Below are 18,180 nucleotides of genomic sequence, written 5' to 3' on the forward strand. Positions count from 1 at the left end.
CAAAGAAAAAGACAATAGAATAATTTTGAAGTCCCTAACACTGTATCTTATGGCATTCAATACCTGCTCTAATACGTATTTTGCTCCATTGTCTGAATCAGTGATTATATCCAGGGAGTCAGTCACTGATGGCTGAAGACTTTCTGAGTTTAAAGTGCCTTCTTCCACGCTGTTGTTCTGTAATAACCTTTCAATCTCCCTGTTCAGAATCTCCAACTGATCACACATCACGCAATTTTTAAGTGATACGCCTAAAGGAAGAGGGAAAGTCAGCTAATCACTTAATCACTTTTTTTTCAAATCCAGTATTACACAATGAAACAAAATATGCCTCTAGAATATGCACGAAGTGTATCCTATTTGAATAATTTATCCAGTAACTTACTAAAGAAAGAACTGTCTAAAGGATTCCCTTCACAGTGCACAACGCTGCATCTGTGCATTCAAGGCCCCGTCTCCAACACACTCTCTGCAATTACGTTTGAGCCACAGAGCCGGTATCACTAACGCATTCCAAAAACGGAATCGGCATCCTCTCTTCTTCGGAGACTTTCTGGCTCGTTGAACGTCATACATCTTACAATGCTAGTCATACCCCACCCAGCGACAAGGCTGCCCAGGCTACAGCTCTGACTTAACATAAAATAGTATTTAACACAAATAATAATTGAAAACTAAGGGATTCTATGCAAGAATCATGCTTCTTTGTGCATCAGTATACATTATCTCATTATTATTATTACCTGTATTATTACCTCTATTACTTACAGAAAAAACGTTAACATAATTGCAATTTCAAAATAATTTCAAATTTGAGAAGTATAAAAATTCAGCACACTTAGAACGCTAAAATTGCAGACCCCCTACATTTGCTGTAAAATACTTGGTTGTTTCTTATTATTATTTAGTATCTCCATTTTTTCCTCTCCCCATTTGGTCCAAATTATTTTTCATGAAAAACAAAACAAGTTTCAAGCTTATTTTACATGAATCTGCTCTTACAGAACTGCACCTTAATACGGGTTAAACTTAAATGCATAAAAAAAAGTTTTAAAAAAAATCAAATACTATCAAAACATAAAAGCATAAAGCCTTAACTCACAATCACACTTTTAAACCCAGCAAGACTGCTGGCACTTCTAAAGAAACATTCTACTAACTGCCTGCAAAAATATTTCCTACAACATAAGGCAACTTTGGAAGTCTTCAAGTATCTGTTTCTCTTCCCAATTCAGCATGAGTTTTTGTTCATTTTGTTCTGTTTGCTCTCACGTTAACTGTTCAATTGCACTTGAGATACTGACATAAATGTAAGCTGAAGCAGCAAACTGGCTACCTTGTTTTAAAGGAACTGAACCTTTGTGATCAACTTAATTTTATTCCTCCTAATACATTAATCACATCTCTGAAACTGGAAGTTCTATCTGGAAACTGATAATTATTGTACGCCCCCCAATAGGCAATTCCGATCAGCATCATCCTGCCTTTCTGCCACATCTCCTTTAGAAAGGATATTATGTACGTTCAAAAAAATTGAAGCAAGAATCTCTAAATGACAGGAAAGGCACAATAATGTTAATAATTAACATATATGCTGTTGCTTATTTAAAAAGTCCTCTGGTTTTTCCTAGGTTAACAGCTTCTGTGATAAGCAATCTTCAGTGTAAAAATGTGTAAGCTTTTGAGACCGACTATAAAGCAAGCTAGAAATATAAATCAAGAGTTTCTTAAAGGAAAAATCTCCCTTCACAGATGAAGTAAGCTTTCCCAACACAAATCTTAGGTTGATTTAAATGGTTATGCAACATACACAGCAGGTTCTCATTAAACAAACGATTCACAGTGCTTATTAAAAAGAACAAAGTACAACCCTAACGCTACTTGGGCTGCTACTGTCCTGCTTGCTCCCTTCATGCTCAGTTACATGGTCTGCAGCACACCCACCCCCACACCTCCGCCACAGAAACAGTCACCCAGCTCCTTAGCAAACACTCGGCTTCTGCAGCCAGCAGAAGACAACCCCACCAAAGAGTGATCCAAATGGATAAAAAAACTGAACACCAGAACTAGTGTAAAGACATGCAAGACCATGGATGGAGAACACGATCCCCTGTGCAGGCTGAGCTGGCATGTTCACCACGAGCACATCACCCAGGCAGCAGGCGCGCATCAGGTCTCAGGCAGAAGGATTTCATTAACTGCGCCCTTGGTCAAGACTGTTCTAAGCTTGCAAACTGTAATAACGTGATCATTCCACTGAAACAGAACAGTCACTTCTCTAAAAGTGGAGCATGAAGCTGATGCACAGTATCTCGAAAAAGAATATTCAGCCAAGAAAACATTTATTTGGGTTTTTCTTCCCCCAGTAGTTTGCAGGTACAATGTTCCAGTTTTCCCAAAACAAGTCACGCACTTGAGTTCATTCTGGACCAAAATTCCAGATGCAAGTGAAACACAAAAGTATCCTACTCTAGAAAAATCACAGAACTGTCACAAGCTTTTCATTTCAGTTTGGTGAACTATTCTCACGCAGTGACAAACCCGAAAACACAGGGCTGCCCACTCCGCAAGACTACAGAAGTCATCACTCACAGTGTCCCTGTGGATTCTCCAACTACTGCAAACCTACACGTCTTGAACAAAATCCCCAGCCGTATCAGCAGCCAATTTAACATGAGACAGAGAATATATTCCCAAATTCCAAACCCTGCTACTGCAATACCACTTGTTCACAAGCATGCAGCATGTATTAAAAATCCATCCTCCAACACACCTTCATTAAAAAACAAAGAGAGAAAGCTGGTAATCATACTCCACTTTCCTGTAAATACATTATCCCTCTCACATTCAGAGAAAACCTCAAGAAAAGCACGCAGCTACCTACCGCCATCTACCTTTGTAACCCAAGAGTTTACAGATCTCAGGCAAAAAGGACGAGAGATCACCTATGCCTGTAACACAGAGCTGAGAGATGGTAACTGCAGGACAGGCAGCTTGAAGACACCCGGATCTGCTGATGCTGACTTCATTAAGCCCTTTTTAAGATGCCTCAATATAACATCTTAATCTGCTGATGACAGAGCAAAGCTTTTTAAGAACACCAACATTTCCCCACCTTTTTGAGTTTGTATTTTTAGACAAAGGTCAATTCAACAAATTGTCAACAAATATACATTCAGATCAGTATCTGCACTTTTATTTTTTCTCTCATTTCCCTGAAGAGGTAATGAGACATTCAACGCATCCACTGACTGTATAAAGATTTTGTCTTTTCTAGAGCTTATCATTTTAACTGTATTAAGAATTCCCTGCCTCAGTTAACTGGGAAGACTCAAAAAAAGGCTCTTGAAAGACAGCTTAGTAGTAAAGCCTTTAACATGAACTAAAACCAACCAAATGAAATAACATAATTTCTCATTTACCTGAGGACTTGTATAATCCACCCCCCAAAAAAAACCTATGTCAGAATTTGGGATAAATTCTTCAGTTTCAGCTTACTAGCTATTTTATTTAGTTTTTTGAGGAATCTATACAAAAGACTAGCGATCTTTATCCTCTCATTAATGTTAACGCTCACTGTCAACAGCTAGATGACAGTCTGCTGCACCTTATTCCATGCTCTTGGAAGTCAGCACTCTTCACTACTCGGTCAATTTGCTGTAATCTGCAGATTCTGGTACCTCATTATTTAGAGGTTAGACAAGCACCTTGCATGAATATTTTAGTCCAAATGATTAACATCTGGCACCTATTAATTCTCTTACTCCCTACTCACCCTAAGAACTCTACAGAAGGATCTCTGTTTTAAAGACCTCATGTATACTCACCCCTACTCAAGCACCCACAAAAACAAGGTTCAGCTCGTATTTAAGGCTTGTGACAGTGCCTGCACAAGTTGTTTCGGTGTGACCTGTTACCTAACAAATGTCGAGCTCTACTGTGAGAGAGAAATACAGGCACTTTTTTTTTTTTTAAGTCTTCATGTTGAAGGTTCAGTTAATGTTTTAGATATATTATGGAAATTCAACGGCCAGGGCCCAAGGACAGGACAGAAATCTCAAACAACCACAATGGCCAATGTAAGGTTCAGCAACGTTCTGAAAACTAGGATTAGTGAGAAGACAGAAGACTGTATCTGCGAAGAAATTCAGAGCATAAGAGTCTAATACCTTCTAGCTTTTAAAAGCAGGTATCATTAATCAGTGACCAGTTTTATCCTCACATCCTGACACAAATCCAGCCTATGGCAGTCTTTAAGATATCAGCTTCTCTTAGAATGACTTGTAACTAGCCTTTAGTTATATTTTTCTGAGTTTCTTCAGAATTAGAAGGCTTAACATGCAAAGTATTTGGCTGGAACCAAATATCCAGGATAGGTTTCTTAAACATCAAAGAAACTAAAGAATGTTATGAACGGGACAGAAAGCATCCTTTCCAGAATGATGTAACAGTGATTCCAACCACAACTGACACTGCTCATTTTGTTCCTTGTAAAAGAGGCACTGGGCTTGACCTATGCCTCCTTTAAGTGTTAAAAAGATCCTAATTTGCAAAAATATTAATATTATATGAGAAAAAAATTGTCTGAGAACTCATATAAGGACATAATTTTGGATACAAATAAAAAATGTCGGTATGGCTCAGTTGATGTCACTCCACTCAGAAGAGTGATCCCATGAAAAATTACTTTGCATCCCTATTTGTCAAAGATGACATCTGGGGAAACCTGCACTCTGTCTACTAAGCAGCAGCAAAATTAATCCCTTGCATCAACAAGCATTACAAAAGCAGCCCAAAGGAAGTCAGCAGGGCAAAACCTACTTTGGACATAAACGAGCAGTTCCATCCAGACCATGGACAAAAGGTACAATCCACTGACCCCGAAGAACAACGGAAACAGGTTCTGCACTAGCCCTGGAGAAAGCCACGTACACGCAGGGCTGCAGTGCAGTTCCCTCTATCCCACGAAAGATGCAAGAGCAGACTACTTGCATGAGAAACAACAGAAAATGAGATGACCAAATACAACTAGTATATGGTCTTTTATTTTCATATAAAATGTATCCACTGCTTACTGATTTAAGTATCTTCCTTCTGAAAGAAGAACACCTTTCCAAAAGTTGTGAAATTGGAATGTTGTGACAAGACAGAAGCAGTGAGAGCTGAAGAGCGAGAGAGGCAGCAGTGGTAAGGCTCAAGTCTGGATACAGGCAGATGTAAAAAAACTGCTGCGATCCTGAACTCCTCCCCTGCACCCCAAATAATTTACTATCTCACTACTTGACTGCTATAGACAAGCTGCAGTTCAAGGTCAAAAGTCCAGACATGCCTGGTAAATACAAAGATTTTATGCCAGGTAGTTTATATTTGAATGATCATGATAAAATTTGCATAACAGAAGTATTTCAATGCTTATAGTTAGAAGAATAAAAACATAGAGAAGTAACACTACAAGAACTGTAATACTAATCTGTAAATGCTTTGCTGGCTATTGTTAAACACACTAAATTAAAGTCAAGACTACAAGCAAACCTACCACCTCATATACCCACAATACTAACAACTTCAGAGTGGCAGTTAATTCCTTCCTATTCTAGAGTCAACACATTATACCCATTTAAAGTAATACATTAACAAGCTTTCAAATTTGCATGATGTAGATTCAGCAGTACGTAATTCAGTAATACAACCACGTTCCTCAGAAACACCCCATCCTATTTTCAGGAATGTGTATGCTTCTTAAATACCGCATAAAGCAGTAATAATTCTAGGCAAATACGAACCGTGCTACACAGCCAAATTAGGACAAATTATCACCAAGATCTAGTTTTAAGGCAGCCTTGACTATCAGTACAGTATTTCAACCCCAGATGCACATAACACAACATGGTATTAATCCATCACGGATGGCACCACTGACATCTACGATAGAGTCGCACATCACACCCACTTAGACCTGCTGCTTCTCCCCTCGCCTCCCCATCTCCCTTTACAAAGACAGGTTTTGTGCTTGTAAAGCCTCATTCTGCAGTGTTGGGTAGTACCCCACCTAAGTCCCCACCAAAAGTAACGGAAAAGAACTGACTTGATTAGCATGGGAGATCAGGCTGCCCTGGGATAGAAACGGTTGCACTGGAGGACAGAGGTTGCCCTGGAGGACACATAACCTGCACCCTTTGAAGACAGTGGACAGAAAGTGTGTGATGGCATCCATACCACAGTGGTCTCCAATGTGAGGTAAAGGCTCCCTCGGGACACCTTAGCACACCAGTGTGAACAGATGTCCTGGGGGGGGGTGGAAGGAAGATTAAAAAAAAAATAAAAAAAAAATCAGAGGCTTCTGCACCTCTGCTGAGACCTCCTTCCTCAATCCCACTGACATTTTATCAAGAAATCTTCGAAGGTATTGTAAGACCTTGTGGTGTCACTTGGAATCACAAATAATTCAGTAGTATCCATCACTGCCATCTTTCCACTGCCAGACAGCCCTGCAGACTCAGACAGACCATTTCAATGAAGTTCTGTGGTCTGCAGGCTTTCTGACTTGGAATGCAGCTTTTTTTTGTTTGGTGTTGAAAAGTTATTTCCAATGTCCACAGTATGGTGCAAAACATTTGTCCTGTCTTAGTACAGGAGAGCCCACCAAGTGCACATTTACATGATACCAAGCACTATCAATATGCAGTGCTGATGCAAATCAACTAATCAGATTTTAAAATGTAAACATTAACTACTTTTTTTTAACGTCCAAATAAGCAGAAAAAAGTGTTCAGTTTTCTTCTAGATCTCCCTCTCATGAAAAATGAGAATCAACATATTTACAAATTTCACAAGATCACTTTTTTCCACTTCAGAAAGGTATTGAAGAAATATTCTCAATGGACAATCAACTCTACAGCAAAGCAACCTGACAGCTTACTTCTTAAAATAATTAATCAAATGGATTAATTCCAAGAAGTTAAAGAAATAGCTTCCCTTAAAAACAATAAATACATTCACTTGGTCTCTGTACTTGTAATAATAAAGAAATGAACCTTTCCAAATTAAAATGTCTTTAGTCATCCATTATTATAAACCCTCTCTACTGTATGTCTGAAGCTAGCATATCCACCATCATCCTTTCCATGATTTCTGTCAGGCTACTCACTTACCTTACGTAAGCCTCACAAGAAGGCCACTGCCTTTCCACATGATGGAAAACTGCGCACACACAGGAGAGCAATCCTGCGCATTTGCAGTGAATGTGGGACCTCCTGGAAGTGGTGAATTTAATGTGCATGCACAGAATGACATTGCCATGCACGCACAGCAGACTCTCGTGCACAGGAGCACTTAGAAAAGACACTGAGCAACTCCACAGTATGACGTTACTACTCGAAGCAAAAACACATCGAGTAGCTCCCTGGTTTATGCAAAACAAAATACACACACACTGAAGTTTATTTTGATATATTTCAGATTAGAAAATCATCTTCCCAAGCAAAACATTTTTAAAAAATGCTTATTTCAGATTGTGTCACACAGGATCAAAACAGTTCGAAAAACAAATTAAAGGAAAGAAGGGACGAGCACTTAGTAGGTAGTGCAGCAGAATGAGAACAGCACCAAGTATTACAAGTGCATTTTATTCTGGGTAAGTAGCAAAAAGTGCTTCTTTGAACCAGAGTGAAGTTCCCACAGCTAAGTTCAGCTAAATAGGAATTTCTCATAGAAACATTCAAGGCACTTGAGAAGCAGGCCCACCAGTGAGAAGCAGGCCCACCAGAAATCTGGCAAACATAATTATATTTAATTACAGACAAGACTGGTCATATCTATACTACACATGCTCAGTGTCACGAACATTGAGGGGGACAGTCCCTGATCAGAGCCATCAGCCTCATACTGGTGTCATTACACCTGCGAAACTGCACTTTTACCTGTATGAGTCGTCCTGTTTGCAGGGGGGGGTGGCAGGTACGCACCATGCCTCTGCAGCGGAGTTTTATCAGTGTGGCTGCACACATAACAAGACAGCTCCAGCAGCACACCAGTCCAGGCCCCTCCAAATAGGGAAGCAGTTTATCTCAGGAGGAAGCAAGACTTTGAAAGCTCACTCAAATTCCTTGAATGAAAAAAGCTATATTAGCAAAAATACTCTTCAGATACTGCTGCACACGCTAGAGTCTCCGCCAGCACAGCTCTGTCTGTTAGGAGCTGGGGACAGAACTGTAACTGCCAACTGTAGTGATGGGACTTTAGTAAAGGTCAAAACTTAACACTATGCACATTCTCCAAACTGTAGGCCTGTAATCTTGTTTGATAAAAATCATATCCAGTTTAGTGTTTTCTGCCTCTGAGGAAACATTAACTCATTTTAAGAGGAAAGTAAAGTATTATATATATGCCATTGATATTTTCTAGCCCAGAGCTTCATGGGTGCTTAAAAGAACAGGCAGATACACTCTACTGGCTTACTAACATTTGGCTTTTTTACTACTCCTACAATACCTTCTGAAGCCTTCATTCACATTCTTCTAAAATAATCCTGTATCTGCCCTAACAACGAAAATTCACCCAAAGACAACAAAATAAAACTGAATTTTTTGCTCAGGTTTACTTCTGCTCTCAGCGTCTGAAAAGTATGAGTAAAAATGATGGCAAACAATATTTTGCTCGTAAAGAAAAGTTCTGAGCAGAATCACAAGCAGTGTAGATAGCTCTGCTTTTTTTCTTTTTCCCTTTTATACAGATTAAGATAAAAAAGCAGTTTTCTGTGGTTAAAAGTTTAGATTAAACAAACATGATCATCTGTGTACAAGAAACCTTGTAAAGACCCCAGCACAAGCCAACTTTACAAGCCACGGTCCAAAGTTTAGGCAACAGAAATATCAATTACAAACCGTGGTTCTTATTGGGTATTACTCAATATACAGTATCTTCACCATTCCTTTTCCATCACCTTGAATGAAAACATTTGACAAATACATACTACTTATTTGCCTAACATTCAAATTCTGCTACTGAACTTGACCTCTTCAACAACCCTGAAAATACATTTTCAGCAGCTGCACGGGAAACAACGTGCTTTGGAAAGGCGATTCACACAACCTGGCATTCCTCTGCTGAAGTAGTAAAGAAATTAGTTCTTTATCACGACTGTTTGAAAACCTCACAGTTTAACTCTTCAGCATCCCATAGCTTGCTTATTTTTAAACATACAAGATTACAGTTCTACAACTGTCAAATTTCAGCTTGAATACTTGCACTGTACTTAAAAATCCCTCTTCTCAAACAGTTTTACACAAACTAGTAAAGCTGGACGGGCTTTTTGTCAAGCTGGCATTATAACAGTACATAAACTAGTTGCACATCCTAAATTTTTAGATGTAAAAAAATGTTAGTTTTCCATTATAATTCAACTATCTGTATCCTCTGGCATGTCTAGTTATTGTTGTCAGTCGAACCGTGTGTACAGAAAGGGACCCAAAACAACTGCAGGATTATAATTTCTGACCCTATGAGCACAGCTGTTGAAGAAAAAAAAAATCCTGTGTTTTTACATTTTTCTCCTCTTATTTCATTTGTAAAAAGTGAGATAAAATAAAACATCTGAAACCAACTATCATTTTCTTCATTCTTATTCCATCAAAAAGGCTTCATTAAATGGAGTAAAACAGAAATGAGTTTCTCCTTCAGAATTTAGTGAAAGACAGTAATTACAGCATACTGATTATGTTACTAAAAATGCAGTAAATACAGTTCAGTTCCCAATTTTGATCAGGGTTTACTGTGAGAAAACACATCATGCACATTTAATCTTTGTGTCTTAACTCTCTAACTGGAAGTTTAAGATTTTTCTTAACCTCAAAGTCTATCAATACTCTTGAGACTACCACCATTAATAACTGTGAAGTATTCACTTATTTCAGAAGCTGTAGTAGACAAAAACTTACTAGTACCCCACCACCCTCAAAGCGTTAACTGACAGTTGACTAGACATTCTCCTAGTGAGGAGAGGCTTGACAGCACACAACAAAAGCAACCAGTTCTTCTGTAAACTAGATAAATCTCCTACCACTGTCCTACTACTTGTAGCACTACAAGAGACACTAGGCAGAAAAAGTGCACCAGAGAATAAAACTAGTGCAGATAGACACTACCGCTTCTGTCAACTAAAAACCATCTAACCTTACTCTTACTGAGTACAGTCCCTTCTTCTTCCATTTTACCAGTTAAATTTTACAAATTCTCAGCCTAACCCCTATAATCCTTGCCCTTCCTCTCTCCACTCAATATTTCTAGCTCAAGTTTCAGGCTGTACAGAATTAGAATCACAGAGTCGTAAGTTACAACTATAAAGACAATTACTGCCTTTAACCAGAAATAAATAACAATCTACTGCCAGAAAATCTCAGTAGCAAAGCAGGATTAAGTAGAATAAACACTGCCTTTTGATGAGTCCACTAGACTTTGAAAGATATTTATTCAATTTTATTTACTATTTTGGACTCATACAATTCTATTAGCATTGCGTTTTGGTGTTTCAGGGTTGTTGTTGGTTTTTTATAAACTCAAAAGACATCTCTTAGTGAGATGAAAAGCACCCTCTGAAGCACTGTGAGAATTGTAGGTATTATTTTATACATGAACAGTTTTAAAATCCGTGTTTTGTAGTGTACATAAATTTGCAGCAGAGCAAAAACTTCATCTGCATACCAACAGAAATGACCTAAAATATCCCTTAAAAAAAAACAAACACAGAAACTTTGTAAAACCCCTATTATTTAAATGCTAGTCTTGAAATCAACAATTATTCCATTTGCAAATCACTGGAGTTGTACATTCCCAAAATAGGATGAAGGCTAACATGAGCCTTTATTCTTCCAAAGTGCATTAAAAAAACCTTTACGCGCAATATGGTTCTGGAACCATCAAGGGAAAAAAAATTTAAAGCCTAACTGAGCAGTTATTTTGGGCATACTTCTATATTTATTCCTATAGAAAGTTCCAAATGTCAAAGAGCGGTAACAAGCAGCTGGCATACATAAAAGTGGAGCAAAACCCAAAATATCTATTACAATTAACACAGTGTATGCTACACTTGTACAGTAACTACACATTATCATTTGTCATTGACCAGCAATTAAATTGCTTAAAAAGCTGGTAAATTTTGTTTGCAGAAGCAGCAAGGAGACATTTGAAGACAAACCAATTCAAATTACCCCTTACAAGAAAACTGCGTAAAATAGACACACAAACAAGCAAACAGTGAAAAAGTTCTCATAAAATAAAGCAAAATATAGTTGAATATCAGCTGCCAAAGAATTTACTCAAATAAGGCTGTCATGATTAAGTATTCAAAAGAGCTATTTCTGCAAAAAATCTCAAACATATTATCCAGAAAAAAAAAAAAAAAACAGGGAAATTATGAATGCTATACACATCCTTTTGAGTTAAATAAAAGGCATCAGCGTTTTTTGTCTCCCTGAAGTTCCTAGACGGGAAACATGAAAGCCCATGCAAGAAAAAAGGCATGTTACACTGTTTTGAATTACTAAACATACAAACAGCAGGGAGAGTGTAACACATGCACATTTTGTAACATGTTAAAAAAAGATTGTAACATTCTTTCCCCAGTTAAAAATTATAAGCTAAACCGGTAAGATTTTCTTAACCCACTACTAAAACAAGCTATCACTTGGAGGTATAAACTGTAAAATACTGCATGAAAAAAAAAAAAATTGGTCACCATCAAAGAATGGCTTCTGCAAGCCAAATCAGCGGCTCCAAACTGCCATCACCTCCAAGAGACAGCATGTCAGAGCGCAAGGGATGGGGAACAGCTATTGACAGGGAATTTACTGAACGTTTAAAGCCAGCCAGCAGTTACTCCTGCCTAGCAATCCAACCCCTCCGCCTCTCCCCCACCAGAAAGCCACGGGGCCATGAGAGAGTCCAGCTTTCCTCGGGTAACTCACCGATAAGGAGCCCATCTCCACCGCCGGGACAGACAGCCGTCCCCCCCGGGCAGGGGGAGTTTGCGTCCCGACCCTGAGACCCCCCCAGCCCCGGATGGGCTCCCGAATGCCGCTACCCCCGGGCCCAGTCGCCCACCGGAGAGCCCCTCGTCCGGTACTATGGCAACGGTGAAACCCAACGAGCAAGGCGGTTAAAGTCGGTCGTGACGTCACGGAGCAGCTCGCCGGCGTCAGCGTGGTTATGACGTCGATCGCCTCAGAGCACGACCGTCCTCTCCTGTCCCCCCCAACATGGAGGAGCCCGCCTTCCAGCCCGCTCCGCCCGGGGAAGGCCGTCCTCTCCGCTCCGGCCCAACCACGTTAGGAGCTCACGGGGCGGCGGCTCCGAGCGTCCTCCGGGGCCCCCGCATCGAGTCGCCGACCTCCTCTGGAACCGGGCCAGGCCTCCGGCGTGCCCGCGCCCTGCAGCCGCACCGACGGTCCCCTGAAAACAGCCCGCGCCGCGCCCCCCGCGCCCCCCCGCCGGGGTCCCGCCCGGCCCCGCACCGCCCGCCCGCCCGCCTGCCTCCATTTTCTAGTCGAGCCCGAAGGCGTCCAGGCCGCAAGAGGCGGCCGCCCCTTTGCCGCGACCCCCTCCGCCGCCGCGGCGGCCCCGCTCCCTTTTCTTCTCCCGTCCCGCTGCTTCTCCGGCTGTCTCCCTCACTCACCGCGGGGAAGGGGTCGGGGGAATCTGGCCGCCACCGCGGGTCTCAGCCGAGCCGAGCCGCCATTTCCTCCTCGCAACGGCTCCGGAGCGCTGGGCGGGGACGCTCCTCCCCCGCTACCATAGAGACCAACATGGCGGCCAATGGCAGCCTAGACTGGTGGGCTTTGCGCACGGCTCTCGGCGGACTTCGGCTACCGTTGGCTCCGCCCCCCCCCCTCCGGCGGGCGGCGCGCGCTCCCTCGCCGGCGGGAAGGGCGGGGCCCGCGCTGTTACGGGCGCGTCTCCGCTCGGTGGCCGGGCAGGCCGCGCCGCTCCGCAGGAAGCGAGAGCCCCCGGCCCACCTAGCCACCCCCGTCCCCCGAGGCCCCCCCGGTCCCTCGAGTGCCCCCCGGCCCTAGGCCGCCTCACGCAGCCGTCCTGCGGCCACCGGGGAGAAGGGGAGGCGGACCGGCCCCGTTACCTCAGGGCTGCCTCGGCCGGGTCGGTCTTACCTCAGAGGAGCTGCGGTTTTTGCTCGTGATTCGGGAGGGTGCAAGCGCCAGAGCAACTCCGCGCAGCAGCGGTGCCTCACGCCGCCCTGCTCGCTGCGACGGCAGCCACAGGACACGGACGGCTTTGTGACAGGGTTCGCGTGGCAGACCCACTGCTCGCATCGCCTGTCCTCATCCCACCGGGGCTCTGCTTTGTTTTTCCTATTCTACTCCTTCTGTTTCAGAAAAATCAAATAGTGGCTGCAGTGATGCTTTCCTCTAGGCCCAGGTTACAGCGTGCTGTGGAAGGGGAGCGTGCGTTGGATCAGCTCATCCACCGCATAGAGCTTTCCCAGTAAACACCCTGTAAAACAGTTAGGCTACTCCAAAACCTCCCCAGGATCCAAGCTGCTATGAAGTTACAGAGTGTTAACTCCCATTGACGAGTTTTATTCCTGCTGTCAGCGTTGGTCGTACTGGCAGCCAGAAGCACCCACAGCTCGGAGTCACTGAGGGGCCCCAGATCCACGGGAGGACCCAGGAGGCCACGCAGCCATTCCTGACCCGGACATCCAAAGAGGCATTCAGGCATTTGGAGGTGTGAGGTGTGGCTCTTTGATTGACCCTGATTCTGCACTGTTTTCCTCATGGGTTGGTAACACTGATTCCAGTTGCATTCCAGGTGCAGTGTTTACCAAGACGGATTCAGGAATGAAAACATGAGGAAACAAACATCCTTAGCATTAATTCTATAGAACTACAGGATTGTATCAAGTAATTTGGCTACATCTTTCAGAAGTCTACATTCAATATACGAGAATTCTGGTGGTAAAAGCTCAGGATAATGTTGGAAAAGCTCCCATTAGCTTTTTGGCTGATAGCATAGCCAGCCTCTTCCTGCACCTTAAAACTGGACACTATTAATACTTACTTCACACAGGAACACCAAGAGGTAACAAAACGCCAACAGATTCCTGTGCAAAAGTACAAAACACCATGATTAAATGCCAGCAGAAGTTTAATTTTTGTTCTGCAGCTACAGAGCTACAATAAATGAAAAGCACGTGGAGGGGAAATACCTTATGATTTGGTAGATCAAGCCGCACTGTGATTTATGCCCTGAGAAAAGCTAACAACATGTTGTTAATGGAGAAATTTAGCATCTAGGGAGTGCTCACACCCAGGAATTGCACACCAAGGGAAAAGGAACATGCAAAACAAGGAACTGCACACCACAGTGAACAGCGGATGCCTGCAACAGGGGATCCAGCAGTGCAACAGGTATTAAATTCCTCTCACATGCATTTGGTATGAGGCTTCTTAATACAATACTGATTCACTTCGCACGCCCAGGGAACACCACCTAAGGCACATTACACTTTCAACCCACTAAAAGGCTGCATCTTCATGTTAAAGCCCAAGTCAGAGTACCTACTTTTGCTGACCAAACACCTGTGTCACCTTCACTTAAATGGTACCATCAGCACCTCAGTTCTTTCCCTACCTCATTCCCTTCCTTTCCCTTCCTAATTCTTTTCCTAGTAGAGCCTACGTTCCCTTAATTTTGGAAATTTACTCCTGGGTTACTGGTCTGAATCTGCATTGTCCTGGCAGAAAGCAGCAGGAGCTTTTTCTACGATCTGTATAATGTGAGCTTTGTTTCAGTTTAGGCCTCCACTCGTACATGATGCTAGTTTCTAACTGGTCTGAACTGAAAACACTGTTGGGAAGTCCTAGCAGAGATTAATCACTATCAATCAGCTTCTAAAACAGTCTAATAAGCACCTTATCTATCTCCCGTTCTTAAAGACTGGAGAAGCTTGTGCTGAGATACCTACAAATCCCTCAGCATTACTCTCCTTAAAACTTTTTTCCACTGCTTTCCAAAACCTTTTCCGCTATTAAGCAGTCAGTAGACCGAGACTTTTCTCTGCAGCTGATAAGTCTTATTTGTTTATCCTGTGGGTTTCCCTAATTATTCTTTTTTTTTCAAATTCTGGGTGTCCACAAATTGGCCTTACTTACATTTGTAGTGTCTCACACAAGAGTCTTTAGGTGTGACCCATAAAACTACTGTTTGTGATAGGCACTAAGGCATCATCTTTGCTTTGCACAGAGATGGTCTCCCCAGATCTGGGGTGTCTCTTCTGCTCTCCCACCCACCTTTCCCTTCACCAAGATAGCAACCTTTCCCAGTGTTTGAAGATGAAAAGCCCTTAAATATAATACTTACATTATGTTCACCCCTTCTCCCAGTTCCTCCTCACCGAATGTTCTGGTGAGCCAATTTCAGCAGCCAGGTAAAAACTAGAGACAGATTTAACCCAGGAGAAGAGCAGGGATGAGTTCCCTCCTCCATCTCTAGCATTGTTGTTGTGTGGTTTTTTTTTTTTTTTTACATAATTAATCATTTTAAGATTTTTAAGTCAGAAGAGACCCATTTCTGTTGTCTGTGCTCCAGCTTTACCTTCCTTTTTTGAAAAAGGGCCTCTGTCCTCAGAGTTCAGCACATCACTCAAAATAGACAAATCAGGTGTCAAGGTAGCGTATCTTCTGGGTCCTTGATTCTTCAAGGCTCTTGAAACTTCATTTTTCACAAGACTAGATGAACACAGAGAAATGCTTTACTGAGAGTTAATCATATTCACACAAAGCGATCCCCTTCCCTACCAGCTACCAGAAACTTACAGATTCCTCCCACCCCTATTCTAGGCAAACTCCTCTCCTCCCCCAGTATGCTTTTTTTGCAGGGATTTTTGTGACTTCCCCACGAATTAGTGATTTTGGTTTGGGATTCACTCAGCTCCACATATCAGTCATGAAAATATCTCTTTGAGATTAGGATACATCAGATCCTAAAAATTCTATAAACTGCGCTGAATTACAGTTGTTATAAGTTTCCTTTCACATCAATTTTGTAGTCTTGCCCAAAAATCCAACTTTGTATGTCATTACTACCCTCATTACCGTGAGATTCTTGTAAGGACTGTGGCACATTGAAGCCACAGGAGAGTTTCCTGAGAGCAAAGTTTCTATGCATTTTAATCCAATTTAATCCAATTTTGGAGTCACAGAAATATCCTGCAAGGTTTTCCCTGAGTAATAAGAGAAAGGTTTGGTTCCAACTTTGGGGAGAATGGGAGGGTTTTTAACTGAAGGCAGGCTTTAGTGCTAGGAAGAGACAGAGTGATGTAGGAAGCTTTTGCCCTGACTTGCTGCACAGCTTTGTATCTTCATACTCCCATCTTAATTTCGTGAGGTTTAACAAAGAAAAGCCATGCAAGTTTGACATTTCCAAATCCTGGAGTATTCCAGGCTATGAAGCACAGGGAACGTAAGCGTTTCTCTTCACTAAAGACAGCAGCAGATGTTATACACAGGATGATTAAACATTTATTCAGTGAAATCCAAGTTGAAAAGAGGGAAATACAGAAGGTGACTAGGAAAATTTCTATCAGGAAAGAGTATGAAATATGTGTCATTTACTACTCAAGATACTGCTCAATCCCCCAAATACGCAGTTTTCATTGCACCCAGAACATTAGTAGGAAAGAAAGGCCTGTATCAAGATAAAGGAGTAACAGTTTTATAGGGTTTTTTATACACTTAGGATTTTATCACATTGGGCTAATGCTGCCATCAAAAAATGTGTCACTACAAGTAGTACTGCTCAGTATTATTTAACCAAATAAAACAATTAATGCATTGGAAAGTCATTTTGTCTTCAGATGCAGTAAGAAAATGCTTCAATAGTAACATTCAAAGCATGTTTGTTGCAACTAAAGTGGTTGTGAAACCTCTTCTCTCAAATGAAAGCTGTTTCTAACAAGGTTTGATGTCATCACAAACATCAAAAAGCTAGGGAAAGCAAACGAAATGAAAAAAAACCAGGAGACTGCAGCTGGCCATGACATTCTGCACAGAAAGATTACAAACTTCTTTTTTGTTCACATTATGGTCAGAAAAATGCCCACTCCTAAAAATATTTAAAAAAACCAACTAAAACTATTTTTAATGACAAGCAAAACCAATCTGAGGAGCTGCTTTTAGCCCATTTTTCTTTTCTTTAGCCCAGAGACAATAAAGGGGTAAAGGGAAAATCTCTGCTGCAGTCGGTTGAACACCCCAACCCGTGACAAAGCAGGCGCCAGCCCCACTCAGACACCGCACTGCCAAACAGCAGCTCACACCTGTTTTCGCTTACTCATTTAATATGTTATTCTGTTATTAGAAAGCAATTGCACCTATTTATGCTTTACCTGTAAACAGCAATTGTGGTACGAATTACACTCTGTTTCCTCCTCTCTGCTTGAGGTGTGTTTCCCTCTGTAGAAAAGCCAGGAAACCCTCCCAGAGAGGGACACCTTCCTCCTGGCTCCCTCTTTATGGAAGCCTCCTGAGAAACTCCACCTTCTAGGGAGGAGCTGACAAGCGCCAGGCAGGACAGGACAGCTAAGCCCAGGAGAGGTTCACAAGCCTACCAGTCCGAAATTAGAGCCTGAGCGTTGATGTTTCCCAAAGAGGCAAATAAATGGTGACCAGTTTTTAGATGAAAGCCTGAGGAAGAGCCCTCTCCAATCCATAGGAATCTTACCATGCTGTAGCTTTCTTTGTTGTAGGGCTAACAACTAGCAGCAGGTATTGCTATGGATTTGAAGTTCTTTGTCCAAAATTCTGCATTGTTTATAAACTTTTGGGTTTGTTTGGGGAAAAAAAGTTAAAATAATAAATTACTGATTAAATTGTAGATTTTTTCAGTTTCAATGTAGGGACAATTGGAGTTTTGGAGGCTGCACTTTATGGTGCAGTTACAAAAGGAGAATGAAAATGAGTAATTCTATCTGTATTCCCAGTCTGTGTGAAATTACATTTTTCTGATGAGCATCATTTGCAGCACCTCATGTGTAAAAGCTGAACCTCTCAAGCCCGCTCACCATTTCACCATACAAATCGAGGTGTTGCCTTGGCTTCGCAGAGCGCTTCGACTGACAAACCCCACCGGGTCTAGCCGCAGCGAATTTATTAACTCTCCTCAGCAGCAAAT

General features: G+C 41.9%; 1 protein-coding gene across 1 annotated transcript in view; it reads right to left on the reverse strand.

Annotated features, from left to right (window-relative positions):
* Positions 1-12,801, reverse strand: part of DIDO1 (death inducer-obliterator 1) — a 55,916-nt gene extending 43,115 nt beyond the window's left edge. Inside the window, exon 1 of the mRNA XM_075438870.1 lies at positions 12,668-12,801. The gene's annotated coding sequence lies outside the window, so the exon portion shown is untranslated. The remainder of the gene's footprint in view (positions 1-12,667) is intronic.
* Between the last annotated feature and the right edge of the window lie 5,379 nt (positions 12,802-18,180).

Source organism: Opisthocomus hoazin, chromosome 18 (assembly GCF_030867145.1).
Source record: "Opisthocomus hoazin isolate bOpiHoa1 chromosome 18, bOpiHoa1.hap1, whole genome shotgun sequence".
Classification (NCBI taxonomy): Eukaryota; Metazoa; Chordata; class Aves; order Opisthocomiformes; family Opisthocomidae; genus Opisthocomus; species Opisthocomus hoazin.